Source organism: Aythya fuligula, chromosome 5, assembly GCF_009819795.1.
Source record: "Aythya fuligula isolate bAytFul2 chromosome 5, bAytFul2.pri, whole genome shotgun sequence".
Classification (NCBI taxonomy): Eukaryota; Metazoa; Chordata; class Aves; order Anseriformes; family Anatidae; genus Aythya; species Aythya fuligula.
The window spans coordinates 42,178,607-42,194,912 of NC_045563.1; the positions used below are offsets into that span (position 1 = coordinate 42,178,607).

At 32.4% G+C, this 16,306-nt stretch overlaps 1 protein-coding gene across 2 annotated transcripts in view; it reads right to left on the reverse strand.

The window, feature by feature from the left end:
- The window catches only part of NOVA1 (NOVA alternative splicing regulator 1), a 145,036-nt gene that overhangs the window by 3,490 nt on the left and 125,240 nt on the right, over positions 1-16,306 (reverse strand). The gene's annotated exons all lie outside the window — the stretch shown is intronic.

The window sequence follows — 16,306 nt, forward strand, 5'->3', positions numbered from 1 at the left end:
ACTTGAAAGATCTATAATAATGTAGTAATCATTGAAAAATAACAGCATTTGGCTAAAGTATGGCATAGCATGGACAGACAAAACAGTTGGACTTGAATACGACATGATGCTCATTGTTCAACCTATTAGCCACATCAGAATACAAAATTTCACTGTGTGCTAGAGCATTTTATTATTCAGCCTATGAAAAGAAAGTGTAGCAGGTGTTGATTCTGAAAAAATAAAATGTCATTTGTACATCTTAAAACGTTAACCGAACTGTCTTCAAACAAAGAGTATTCCCCTATAAATTCTAGCTTTCCTCCTGTTTAATGTTTTAAGCTAATGCAACTGCATTAATGTCAACAAATTTATTCCTTATTGACTTATTGCTATGAGTGAAGAACAACATCCATGATAAAAATTCAATATTTATATGTAATCTTGGCCTTTCTTTTCAATATACATTTTGCAAATGTATTGATATTTTAATGTAATGTTTCATATGTTTCATAATATTGAATTAATGTTACTTTATCTTCACAAAAATACATTTTAGTAGCCTACTGATATCCATTCATCCAGGTTTTGTGGACCACACATGGGAGTAACACTTCCCCATTTGTGTCTTTTCACTAAAATGCCATCTAAAATCTCAGCAACAAGTCAATATAAAATACAATCAAAAAATTATTAAGAACATTCTCATGTTAGTTTTATTACAAATTCAAGCTTATTACGTTATTTACAAATTATTTACGTTATTTACGAAGTTAATTACGAATAAAAATGCCCTAGAAATAAGCTTGTTCTAGTCTTACCCATTTTAGATATTTCCAGTTGCTTTGATAGCACCGAAATCAAGTCTTTGGAAACCCAGCATAAAGTTAAGAAGTATTTTCATTTTCCACTTATGTACCTTAAAAATTTAACATACCATATTGCATTTTGCACTGAGTTGTTTGGTAGCATATATTGAACTCTTATTTTTTTTAGAATAGTATTCAAGTTCCCTGAGATCAAAACAAAATATGTTCTATTTGTCAAACTTTTTGGTGATTATGAGGTGCTCTTTTTTTTTTTTTTTTTTTTTTCAGTTTTCCTGTCACCAAAACAAAGATACAATTCTTAGAACTGGTTTGATATTTGGGATCTAAAGACAAATGTATTAATTAATTGTAGATATAATGAATTGCTAAATATAATGAATTTTTCATAAATATATTTTAAGGTGGTTTATTTATTATTTATATTCCAAAAATACAGATTTCTATAGAATCAGTCAGAAAAACTCTGTAAACTCTGCAAACCTTTTATTGCATGGAACAAATTTTGATGATTCTGATTTTTGTGTTCTGTTGCTGTTTTTTCCTCCCACATACTACAGGAAACATTTACCTGACTCCATTGATTTAAGACACATTAATACTTTAACTGGGAGATTTTGAAAACTGACTTGGCAAATCCTGCTTGGTTTCATAACCAAAGTGAATTGTTCTGATTAAGCTAGGTATAAGTGCTTACAAACGAGTGTAAAACTAGAATCTAAGAACATAAGAAGGTATGAAAACAGATAACAGATTTAGAAAAAATAATTTAAATCTATATTACAAACAATTTCTAATTGGGAAAAAAAAAAATACCTGAAGTCTTTCACAGAACTTTGACTACTGAAGCTGGGAGTGTGAATCAAGTTGAGTGTTTTGAGTGGGCTCCACTTACTGCTTTTTTTGTTCTGTGTTCTGAAAATTTTTATTTTGTTGTATTTTTTTTTATGATGCCTGTATTGTGAGTACCTGAATAAATATTTTTTTTTGAAGCAAATTATATTGTAGAACTTTCAAGAAAAATTAGACTGAGCCACTATTTGCACCTATTCACTGGTTTTGATATTTTAGTTAGTCAAAAGAAAAGTATTTTGGATTTTAACTTTCACTTGTATAAAACATTTTCATTGTATTATCTTCGAAGCAATAAAAAAAGTGAAAACTTTTCAAACAAATAAATAACAAAAAAAAAAAAACCACCACAAAAAAAAAAAACACACCACCACCAGCAAACGAACCAAAACAAACAAACACAAACAAACAAACAACATTTCCTAGGAAATATGTTCCATTAATTTCCATTTTAGAAAGTGTCTACAATTGCTGCTCCAAGCTCTACTCAGCAGACTTGACCTTGAATCTGACAGTGGAATTGGGCTCACACTAGAGTTAGTGATATCATCAGTGCAAAGCTCTGAAGACTCTCATAACCCAACAATCTGAGTAGTTTAATTTTATGACACCATTGCAGGACAACGTATACATAGCTACATGTGTATAACATGAAAATCCAGGTCATTGTAATATAGCTGGATTACTCTAAGGGACTGGTGTAGTCCAATAAAATAATTCAGACACAAAATGAAGGGGAAGACTCTACGCAAAAAGAAAAGGTTTTCTCAATAAGAAGTTACGACTTTCCATCCATCTTGATATTAAAAAAAGTTTATTTGCTCACTGCTAACAGCTCTGGTCATTCACAGAATTATCTGGCTAGTCCAGGGATGATAAAGAACACATCCTTCCCTAATACCATCTACGCCCTTCTTGAGATTTTTTTCTACCCTGCCATAGACAACAAATTATGATGCATTTGGAAATAAAAGCTTGGAGTTACTAATTTGTAGTTACTTTTTTTTTTTTTTGTCTGCTTCGGAGAAACAAAAATTCTAAGCAGCTATTTTAGAAACATCAGATTGTGTGTCGTACTGATAACACTTTTGTATTTTTTTAATATAGGAAAACGCCACTAATATCCTTTGAAATACAAAACCTTTCCAGTGTGGATATTACAACCAATTATCATATATCACAAAATTTTAAAATTTTACAGGTATCTAAAGATTAGATAATATGCCACAATCTATTTCATACTAAGACATCACAAAAAAATATTACAGTTGAAATTCACTTTTAACAAAATATAATGCACATTATGCATTTACTTAAAACAAAAGGTAAATCCTACTCAATGTAAATGAAAATGGCAACATTTGCAGTTATGTTAAGATATTCAAATGTAAACGTGCCTTTATATGTGACAACTACATGAAATGTTATTTAAAAATGGAGATAAGTATGTTAAAAAGCAGAAGATTTAGGATTTTTATTTATTTATTTAGGTCATGTTAATCATGCTAACAATTTGTAATTTTCCATCTGTTTCCAGTATTTACTTGAATTTCCATGATTTAAATGCTGGAATATCAAAGCTTTAGGACAAGCATTGGTTGTGTTGCATACTAATATAGTATCTATCATAACAGGGCACAGACCTCTACATGCTAGCATATATTAAATATATATTTTATTTTTTGATGAAGCCTAAAAACCATAAGGTCAAGTATTTACAAGGTATGAAATCAGACAATAAAATTATTGGTCTCTACTCCTCTAAACAAAACGAAGTTGAAAAAGCATTATCTATTTGGTTTTATTACCTGTATATATATATACTGACTTCTCTTGTCTTTCAGGGAAATTGGACAGTGCTCTTACTCCCTTTTTTAGATAAGTAGTTGGGAAAGTTATTTGGATTCAGAAATGAAAAACCTAAATAATATCCAAAACTAATGCTCTGAGCTATCTAATTAAGGTATCTGAGTATATAGGAAGCTTAGGTTTAGAGGCTCACGTGTATGCTCTTGGCTATATTGAAATTTATGTTACAATAAGGAGACTGAGTATCCAAAGCAATAATAAACAAATTTAAAATGTATATGCAATCCTGTTGTTTTTTTTTTTTCAAATTCCATAAGCCAGGATGGAGAAGGGAAGCATTCAACCTTTATCTCATGCTAAATAGGTTTTATAAAATAAGGATTGCAACCATGACATTTGCTTACTCACAAGGCAAAATTAATTACATCCACTGGCATCATACCCTCACCTATTAGCGTTATTCTAAGGAATGCCAAAATCAGGCGCGAGGTAAAATACTTTTCTCCTGGAAAAGGATCAAACAATTTGAAATTAATTTCATTGCAATGTTTTCACCAACACAACACTGTCTTTAAAAAAGCATTGACAAAGGTGCAACAGTGAGAAACTGTAGTGCTTAAGAAAGGCTCAAACCTAAAAAGCAGTTTATTGCCTTCTGTTCCCTATGAATTAGCAGAGGTTTGATAAACTGCACGTCAGAGAAGGATGCTTTGTACTTGAAGGTCTGTCATTATGTCCTGAGGGACAGGGATTCAATTGCTTTAACTCACTATCACCATTTCATGCTGCAAAATTTCTAAAACTCCTAACTCTGGATCAGCTAATTCTTTAACCCCTTTCCTTTTATTGACAACCACTTGCATAACCCCATCTGCACACACCCATAATGGACAGAATACCTTATGTTACAAGTCCTCGGATTTATCAAACCAAAAGTCCCGCAGCTCAGTTCTGGCAGTCGAATAGCGTGGAATGCCAGAAATGTTCAGAGATTGTTCTATGACAACTTCTTATACTTACGGCTGCAAATGAGATCATCTGTACTAGGCAGCAATAAGTGTGGCAATGCAGAACTTCGTCCCAGTAAGCAGACCACCACCAACCATATTTGGTGGTTTCAGTAATGGATAGAAAAGTTATGTCCCATCTCTCCAGTCCCTCATCCCCAGTCCTGTCCCTGCAAACCTCCTCCAATAGACTACAGTCAAAGATTCCCCATGCTTTTATTTAGTGCACGTGCCTGCACTACATTACATCCAAAAAAAAAAAAAAAGTCTCAATGATTACAAAATCTCATCACAACTTGAAAAACAAACAAATTTCACAGAAAGCAATATTTAATTGCGCATCCTCTGCGTTTTCCACCGCATAGGATTGTTCTGAAGAGAAGGTTCATGAGCACGGAGGTTTTTATCTAATATTCAGCTTCCATTTTTACTTTTTCTATATGTATTAAGTTTTTATAAATCATGCCATGAATCTTCTCAAGCAGTTGTCCTTTCTCTTTAGCTATTACAATTTTCAATTTCTGTTTCTACCTACCTTTTTCTAACAGAGTAAAATCTTTACTAAAATGTTATTTCTAATCCAACAGATTCATCCTAACATAACTCCACATTTTATACTCTCTAAAGCAATAACTATTATTGCCTTAACTGTAAATTTCTATATTCCATATATAATATTCCCCCCCCCCCCTTTTTTTCTTTGTTTCAGTACTCATCAATTACTTCAAACTCAAATTCCGTCTAGGGCTCTACATATTCTTCTATACCTATCAGAATTTCATGTTATGTGTACTTTAGCTGTTCATCTGACTATAGGCTTGGAATTGATGAGAAAAGCACAAGTTCCCATAGAGAGCAGACAAAGAGTAAGAGCCATCCAGTGTTTTTCTTGGTGGCAGACTAAACACACTACTACAGTAGGATTATAGTGATATGAGTAGTCCCATGCCATCCATCCTTCAACCGAAGTGATAGTATGATGAAAATCTGGGAGAAAACACAGGGTTAATAAAGGATGTAATAAAAGAAAACAGCCTAAGTACACCACGAGCATACAATACCTGCATGCACTTCACCTACTTAGAACCAACAGCCATGCTTCATCATATCAGGCAACTCTTGGAAAGTACCTACATACCCAAGGGCAACCACAACTTTTCATACCAGGGCAGAACAAGCTCAAGAGGTCATGGGTATGCTTGTTTCATCCTCTTTTGCCATTGCAGGCAAAAATACCAGGCTAGCAAAATCTATATTGACTGTGCATCCATAACCATAAGGAAGTTAATGAAATGTCTTTTACTGATTTCAGTAGCTCTGTATTGTGTTCCTTAACTACACATCGCATAAGCTTTTTTTTTTTTTTTTTAACAGGTGTGGTGTACTTAGCAAATTCCTGGTTGCTCAGTCCAAGAATTTGTCCAAGAATTTAGATATTTTCTCTTCAGGAAAAAAACAAAACAAAACAAAACAAAACAAAAAACTTTTAAAAGAGTTTAGACAATCATCTATTTGACATTTATTTACAAATATAAGAAAATAACCATGTAAAGAGAAGCAGCTCTTTGCAAATTTTAGTGTAAATCTATATCATAAATTAGCTGCCACCTTCCCTGATTGTTTAAATTCTGCAACTTTCATTCCAATTCTCCGTATTTTTCAATAGAATTGAAATATTCTGTGAACAAGTGTAATTGGATTATAGGAAGAGATTTGATTCTATTTTGTTCCTGAGTACAATGCACATGTTTTTTTCCTGTAATGTTTGTATTCCTGAGATTTTCTCTTATTGCAAGATGAGTCTCATTTCTTTATGTTCTATGTGGTATTCCTACCTTCAAAACTAGTGTTTCTTCCAAGTAACAACTTGGAAGACAAATTAACCCTTTAAAAAAAAATAATCTGTTCCAAGCAATAGAGGTCCTTCTAAAGTTAGAGGCACACTAGATTACTAAAAACGTAAGTTAGAATAACAAGGCAAACACATCATCTAAAATTTTTACTTATATCTGTCCCTAAATTTCAGCAGGAATTTGGCTGTCTTATTCTCCCTCTACTGTTAATCACCAGTGTTTATTTTGTTCCATTTCTCAGACCTCCTTTCACCTGAAGATCCATTGCTCAAGGGTATTGTTTCATTTTAGTTTTAGTAACTATCATATAATACAATTCTAGTTTCATTTCAAACATTCAGAATTATTTACACCTAAAATCAAGAGGTCTAAAACCTTGGAAACAAACATTTACTAGTGGAAGGAAAGAGTATTACATTTATATATTCTGCAAAACTTTGCTGCTTTAGCTTAAATCTGGAACATTTTTCAATTAGTGTTTTTATACTAAATCTTGATTCTTTGTGGGAAACAAAAAAGTATCTCCCACTTCTAGTTAATTATGCTTCTGCCCACATAAATATTTTAACTAATTTGGAATGCAAACTTCTCACAGCAAGGAACTAGCAAATCACGTTTAAACAAACAAAATTCTCTGGTCTCTGCTTTAGTTGTCATTCTCTCATTAATGTGCATATTGTAAGCTCTGAAACATAAATGGAAAGGTTACCTTCTCTCAAAAGCACTTTTTAATAGATATGTGCACATGCAAGTTGTGTACAGAGAGAGAATAAATATTAAAATGAAGTTATTTATACAGGTGGTCAATTCTATGAGATTATCTAGTTTTGTATAAACTATTATTTTAAAATTACACATACATATGCATACACTAGTCTATGACTAGTTTCTTATACCTCACAAAACCACAGTTCAAAAGTATGTGAACATATGACACTGCATCCTCCATGACTTCTCTATAATACATAGTTTTAATAACATAGAGAAGAAACTTTTCTAAGTTTGTTTCAGTATAGCACAAAAACAACTCTCCATATTTCATGCATTAATGTTTCATGAGATTCAAATTACTTTTGCAGGGAAGCATAATGTATTTTGAGTAGCTTCATTTATACTTTTCATATTTTTATAATTAAAAAAGAAAAATGAGATGGTTACATGCTGAATTATGTAAGAGTAAAAAAATTATAGACTTTCAGTCAATTGCAGAGTATGTAGTATACACAGAAAAGCAGACATCTATATTGACTATGCCATTCATTGTTCAGATGAAACATCTTTTAATAAGACAAAAAGCAGCAATACTATCTCCACTGGCCAGTAAAGTCTGACTGATGCTTTCAGTGACAGCAGAATGTTAACTTTATTCTCTAGCTAAAGTAAAATATATTTCCCCCCCTACATAAAATCTTCCTGTGATTTTTTTTTCCTCTCCTATTTGTTGTGTGGTATGTTGTGAACACCTGCCAACATGCCATATACACAAGGATGGGTTTCATAAAATAATGAACATTTACTGTTGAGTACAGTAAACTGGGATAGTTTTGACTGCAAGATACCAGTTACAAATTACACCAATTACAATTACAATTTAATATCATTACTGAAATTGCCGAAAAGACACTTCTCAATACAAATTAATCTAAAAAAGTAGATAATGTACATTCTTTTAAAACCAATTATGTGCCTGTGATGGCATTGAGAAAACTCCCATTGTTTTGCATTAGACAGATCTAACTTAAAAACTCATAAAAAGGAATTCCAAAAGGAATTGATATTCCTGACTCTATTTGGGGCACAGGCGGTGTATCTTTTATTTATTTATTTTTAAACTTTCCCATTCACAAAAACTATAGATGTTACTCTGGTTCCTCCAATGAGCTAATTTGCTCATTGTCCAAAGAAGCATTGTGAACTGGCTGCTTTCCTGAAAAATCATTAGACAAAAGGTAAGTACATAAACTACAAGGACATTTCTACACTTCTCAAGAAAATCCCTAAAAGGCTGTGTAAAAGCTAATGTGAAGCATTAGCTTCACATGCACTCCTCAGAACCAGAATAGCTATATACTTGTTATAAGTGATATACTGTATTTTAACTGGATATCTTCCACTTTATGAAAGCAGTTACTAGAAGAATTCCCGTGCTTGAAACATACAGGAGATCTGATACGCTCTTAATAGCAAATCGTGGAGTTAAGTTTGATGACCTATATGCACAGACAGGAACTCATTTCCCATTGATTTCAAACAGATTAAGGCTAACCAATTTTTATGGTTGCAAACTGCAAGTCCAAGACAAGCCTAAGTGTATGTCCTTAGCTAAAACAGAATTGTTCACAATAAATATGAAAGATTAAACATGAGAGAACCTCATGGGTACCCACTATTCAAGTCCAGGTTGGATGAGGCCCTAGGCAACCTGATCTAGTGGGGGGCATCCCTGCCCATGGCAGAGGGTTTGGAACCAGATGATCTTTAAGGTTCCTTCCAACCCTAGCCATTCTGTGATTATAACTAAAAGTGACTCAAGTTTCATTATGAGCTTTGAAAAACACAGATAAAATACACAATATGCTTTAAAAAAATAAAAATAAAAAAAAAAGGCAAACAAAATTACACAGTTTAGTTATCCCACTTAATTCAAGTCTGAGGTAAGGACAACCAGTAGGAACGTACAACGGCACATAGCCACATTGCCATTGCCTATGGCACATTTCACTGAAGCTATCTGAAACTCAAAAGCATGAAAAAGCTGAAAACAGGATCCAACAAGATCTTAGAAATACATTTAAAAATTCACTCTCTTGCATCTCTGGCCAAATTCCCAAATTAACGTAGGACTTAAATCCAAATTTAAAATGAAAGTCGCATTCCAGATAAGAATGGTCAAAATCTGAAAAGCTGCATTTCAAATGAGTCTATCCATAGCATTTAGTAGAGTGAGAAGGTGCAAACACTGCTGAATTATTTCAGTGACAGCAGGCCATCTTTGGCAAAGTTGATGATCACAAAATATGTAACACATTCATTAAGGACATTTGACAATACAGAAAATTTAACTTCTCAACACTATACCATCTGCAGGAGACCTCTCTTTTCAAAGGTATAGAAATAGTATGCTACAGCAGAATCATTTCAAGTATTGAAAAGATGGATTTGTAAAGAATCCTGGATGATTATTTAGGCATCATAACCAAAAAGGTATGCTTGCACATTCAGAAAACCGAATAGCCAAACCACTTATTTAAATCATATAAAAAAAACATGAATTCGGGTACTTGTTTTAAAAAGTTATGATAGTCTTGGTGAATTCTGAATTATGACTGCATGTCCACGTCATTTTTGTTGTTGTTGTTGAATGTGTCCTTAATAACATAATGAAGAATTTGTGAATCACTGATCAGCGGTATAATTCCTCTGTGTAAAAACTTAGCCGTTCTTGTCAAACTCCTTCATGTAAACTATTTCAACTTGAAAAACAAGAATGGAAGGTATCTTGCCAGGTATAGATATTGAATGGTAAAACAACATGTTTTCCAAAGAGCCATGCAAATACAAATTTTCTCATCAATTCCTTATGAGATTTAGTAAACATTTTTCCTTGAGATATGACAAGATGGTAGAACTGAGTATTTTTTAAAAGGATTTAACTATCTTTAATTAAAATCTAGCTATGCACATCATAAAAAAAAAAAAGGAAAATACTTGTTAATCATATACCCACTGACATAACATTTGATGCAAAAAAATAAAATTTGCCAAGAAAAGACTTGATGCAAAAAAATAAAATGTAAATACACAAAATAAATCCCTAATCACTTGAAAATGGCTAATAAACTTTTCCAAATATATTTGTATTTCTATACTATACATACTTCTATATATTCCATAATACTTGGTAGCTTTTATGGAGAAGTCCTATCACATTCAGTATCTAGCTAACAGCTCCAGCAGACAAGAGAGCACAGAAGCCACATATTCAGCAGCGCCTCTTTAAATCATTTGTTCACAATTCAGCTGTTTTTAAGAAACAATAAGAAAAAAAAATAAAAAGCAAATTAGTCCATATAGAAGGAATGCACAACATTGCTACTCTATACACATAGAATGAATAAAACCATCCCTCTCCCTGTCATGTCTTAGAATCTCACAGCTGCAATAATGTCACACATTAGCGTGCTCATGCACAAAAACAAATGAAAGCCTTCTACATTACAAAATCTTGGAAGAAAAGAACACTTTGTTACAGAATTATTTCAAGAGGATTTCCAACATTTTATTTGACCTCAAATTTCTGCCCTCAAAAATGTTTAAGAATATATATCTATAGATATATGTCTTCCATATATATCTATATTTAGGATATTTATTCATATCTTTTCTATCATATTAAGATCTTTTCTATTCAGTCTATATCTCTACACATAGAGAGATGAGAAAAGACAACAGCATTTTAATGGTGTATCCTGACCTAACCTTGCACCTGTTTGGATATGCTTTTTACTCACAGATCACAAAATGTAGGTAAGGTGAAAGATAAATCTTATAGTATCACCAACCAATACCTATGAAGTAAACATGATAGAAATGCCTATGAAGTAAACATGGTAGAATGATCAAATTTTTGCTGCATCTGTAACTGCAGCAAATGTTGCAAACAGCAACCTATGTAAAGCCATAGAAAATGAATGTACCATGTCTAAGTGAACACCTTGGAGCTTTTCTGGGCCTTAACATAAAATAATAATAAACCCTAAAATCCCTCTTTCTACATTATTTGTAATTAAAATCCTGGGAAAATTATTCTGTTCTCAGTTGTCAAGAAGGAAGGGGAGACATGAATTAATGTCGTTGTGGTCATCCCATTAATGTGAAAAAAGGAGCATCTCTATGTTCTGACCTACAGATTGTTCTGTCTATCTTCATTGGTTTTCACTGTAAGTGTGCTGAAAAATACCAAGAAATTCAGCTCATGCAAAATGCATCTGTCCTATCTAGATGAACACTTCTTAGTGGTATCAAGGGCTAGACCCCATTAATTTCACTGGCTACTTTACTGCACTCATAGCTTTGCAAAAGACAACCAGCAGCTTGATCCTTTCTGTATTGAATGTTGCCTAACTATTGCAAAATAATTTTGTATAGCAAGAACTACTCAATGAATATCTAAGTAAGACAATCTCACAGATGTCATTTGAGAATTGTTTTCAAATGGGAAGTAAAGGACAGTTAAAGATAAAACATTTAAATAGCCATATCTCTCTAGGTCAAAGAAATAGTAATTACCAGAATATTTTACAACAAAAAGAACATAGTTTCACTAATGAGTGGATACCTCCAAATTTAATAAGCACTACTACAGCACTACATAGTCTTCTACTGCTAATATGCTCTTCTGAAAAGCCACTACAAATCTTTCCTCTCAGAGGCTGACACTGTCTCTGACAAGATGACAAGAATCAGAACAGAACAAGGTGCTGCTGGTTTAGGAAAATATATCGATACCTAAAGCTAAGTGGCTGGCTTAGAACTTAACATTCACAGCACTAAATCCATGCCTAAGTACATGCATAACTTTTTTTTTTTTTTTTTAAACCTTTTCATATACTTGGAATTACACATTTTTAACCAAAAATGGCACCAGCCCGTGGTGACAACTATTGGAAAAAAAAAAAAAAAAAAAAAAAAAAAAGAAAGGAAAAGAGCACTGTAAGTAAGTAATGGTACTTCTTCTTGTAAGTACTATGGTACTTACTTCTACTTACTGGTAGAAGTAATGAATGAAAATAGCAATTTTTTGAGTAAACAGAAACAAAGTTTGATTGGTGCTAAGATAAACCAGTTATGAAAGTCGACCTAGCTTATCAACAAAAGCTGCAATTGTAAGAGACAATAGAATGTACAATTGCATCCTTCTTGTGAAACAAAGATCCTTGATTTAGATGACATTAAGTTTGGTTCACTGGGGAGACTTATATTTGTTAAATAAATATATTTGTTATCAAATTGCATATCTGCGAAACATATTGTGTCCATACATCCATGCTCTGTCTTACATTTCTCCCTCAATGAGAATCTGTGGAGCCAAATATCATTAAAGTATAACTATTTATAAAAAAGACATTAAAACCAAAAGAAATTAAGAACTTTTGAGATTCAGTTAAGCATTGCAAATCCAAGGCACAAGCATCACTTGAATATAGATAACTTGTACATGTACAATTTCACTAGATAATCAGTTGATGTCTGATATCCACATGGAAAAAAAAATGACTTACACCAAGGTGGTGAAGCACAGATGTTATATATGGCTGTATATATATACATCACATTTTTATTTCTACATTACATATGTGTAATTATGTGTGCATTAACTTGGAAAAGTAGGATACTAAGGATAAATTTGGAGTTTGTATACTGGAAACTTGGATTTACAACTTATTAATCTTTTTAAAGATACACATCCATAATCTGTGACAGACCTAAAAAGAAAATAGAATTTTCTCAATACCACTATAAGAAATGACATAAAAATCAGGGAATTCAAATTAGATGAATATTGAAGTTAAAATATCAGAGACAGTATATCTTAAATAATCCTCACATCAAATTCTCATAGGTGAACAGAGGCTATCTAGTATCCTGGAATCATCCTTAAAATTATTTATTTGTGCTTCAAGATTTGTATGCTGTCAAAAACTTTGTTTGAAGTTTGGTATTGTACAAATTTTCCAAGTCCGTGTCCTAAAGCTAACAGAAAACTAAACCAATGCTTTCTTTCCTAGTTCTTCTTTGACCTCCTACAACAAATAAAATACTAAGTGAGGTAAGTTCATGAGATCTAAAAAACGTGTGTACTTTACCTGCTATGTACAGGCAGTACCAAGAAAATTGGCTTGGTCCCATCACATAAATAGGATTGAAAATATTTATTACAGATACTGCAGCAAGCAGATGACATAGATAAGCTCAAAAAACTTGTAAACCTTGAGGACTGAATGGGCAGTCCCACCAACAATTAGCACTCCAAAAAAAATTGTATTACATTGTACAAAATGATAAAATAGCTTCAGGTGTAACAACAAAGCAGGAAAATATAGGGTATAATTGTTAGAGCATTAATGGCAGAGGACAAAATAGTGCTTTAGAAAAAGTAAATATAAAGTTTATATAGTAAGTTAATGATAAAGTCTGTGATAAGCTCAGTAATAAGCTTAAACCTATATAAATTATAAGGCAGAAGAAGACCCCTACCTAGAGTGATGACTTTTCCTTACACACTTTTCAGCAGGAATGTGTGTTTTGGATTTTTTATTATTTTAAAGCCAGTAATTAAGATCAGCAGCAATATCAGTCTCATGGAAAAAGGGTGCAGAAGAAAACATGCACAGGATTGCAATTGCATTTACAGATGTACATCGAATAGACGAAGGAGAAATACAAAGTTAAACCTTATATCACTTTTTTCCCCTCTAAAATAAGTTGTAACAGTACAAGATGTAGATAAGAAGGAAGAACAAGCATGTAAACAAAAGAAAATGATATGCAAACAGTTAATTATAGAAATGCTTGTCTATGTACTCTCACTTATCTGTTAAAATAAGTATTAACGCTTGTACATTTCCAAACCACAGAGGAAAAACAAACACGTTGTATATGATGCTTATCATTACTTTTGAAAAGAAATTGCCACCTGAAGTGTATTGTGGAAAAGTAAAATTGATTCCCTCCTTCTGGCAAATAAATGTAAAGAACAGATTTACCACTGTAGTTATATGTCAGTATTCTGCTATAAACAAAGCTGACAAAGTTCATGAGAGAGCAACAATAAAGCTCTCAGTCTAAAAGGACAGGAAGATTAAGTTGTTCTTTTCAGTGATAGGCACTGAATTTGAAATGCATTCCAAGTGTCCTTTTTTTTTTTTTTTTTTTTTTTTTTTTTTTTTTTTTTTTTTTCCCCATCTTTGGTTCTTTATTCCTTACTGAAAGTTTCCACTGTATGAATTTGTATTGTGGACAAAAGCGTAAAGAAGTTTACTGCAAAAATAAGACATTTCCAACAATACTAACTGATGTATATTTTCCTGGAGCAAAGAAATAACAAAAAAGCACTCCCCGTGTGTAGGTTTTTCTTGCATTCATGGGAATTCAGTATAGTGCAACATGACTGTTTCTCTCCACTACAAAAAACATTTTAGAGACTACTATTTACTTCTTGAGAACGATTAAAATGAACAGTTTCACTACCACTGGATATTTCAAAAAAACAACAATTCAACCAAAGTTGTAATTGCCTGAAAATATAGTTATGATCTCATCTGGATGGAGTCAAAGCAAGTCATTAAAAGGAAGACATAATACAAGCCAGATTTCCTGCCTAGCTTCCTCTTGACTTTTGTTGGCAGAACTATTTTCCTGTTGTGGTAAAATCTGTGCCTAGAAATTTTTCTGTCCACTATGCTAGTAGCCCTGTCAGGAAAACACAATTAAATGACATGCTAGTACAGTGGGAAAGATCATATCATCAGGTAAGCTCACCTACACACATCCGTAACAGATCTGTAATTGCAGTGACTCACAGGGAATCTTACAACTCAGTTTAAAAATCTCACTCCAACAGCAACCAATTTCTCTCAGTGTTAAGCAATGTTTAAATGTTGCTTAATCACACTGCAAATCTTTAACATAAAATGTGGTCTGTCATGACTGAAACACTATACAAAAAACATGAAATTATGTTAAGTCTGATGTCCTACTATATGCTATACAGCAGGGTGCATTGTGAATGTATCTTCCACCTTAACACTAAATTTCCTGACTTCCATCCAGTCAGGAAAGCTTCATTTTATGATATTTTGTGAACAGTTATTTTCTATTAAGAATCCTACCTAGTCATATATCAAAACACATTTGTTTCATTCTCTAATACTACTCTCTCAAATAATAATTTGACTTACATGACTACTGACAAGTTTGAGATTACCATGTTGGAACCCATTTTCATGTGACAGCTACAGTGCAGATAGATACTTGGTGCTGAATACTAGTCACTAATACAGATGAGAAACAATTGCCAGCTATGTCACTTATCACTAGAATGAACTGAAAATCCTTAACTGTCTTATCATGTGCTTTGTTCTTCCTGCTGAAATGGTTAGAAATCACTAGGAAATGCTAGAAGGGATAAAATGATTGCAAACCAGTAAGGATTTCAAGGGTTAATGACAAATACAGTTCCAAAAGTCACTTATTGTTCTTCATTTATAAAATTTTTACAGCACTCAGAAGAGGTCTTGATTATTTGTATAAAAACAGAGCTGAATACAGTTTAAGAATATAATGCATGAATGTGGGATACAGATAGGACACAAAGTATATACACTTTTCTCTTTGGATACTCAGTTATATTGCTTGAAAAAGATCTCTTAAAACAACTTGCTATAAAAATTAAAGTTTTTAGTTAATAAAAAATACATTTAACGTCAATAAGCTACATTGTATTTTTGACGATTTGAAATTCATAGAACAGATGCTACGTAGATATTTCTTCTTCATGCTGCTAATTAAACAGCATGCCCAATAAGTATTTCCTGTTAAATAAAAGCACCTCTTCCTTTTCCTCTCACTAATGATCATCAGGATTATAGTTATATTAAAAAAAGTTAAAAACAAACAAACAAACAAAAAAACACTTTAAAAAGAGCTATATGTTCAATATTTTCAAAACTTAATTAAAATACACAAAACACTAAAATTAAGAAGGAGAGGAAAAAGGCTTAGGAGAGTGTTCATATCACTAGCTGTTGGCAAAGAGTTGATCTTTGTCATTTAATGATGATGAAGTCAAACAACTGGTGCTGAAATGGAAGCAGGTTGATGAAGAAGGCTTTCAAATTGAAGTGAGGGATATCAAAACGGTTTTCTTATATTTCTTTTATCTGTACAATTTCTCTCTAAATTTCATTACTTTCAGTAT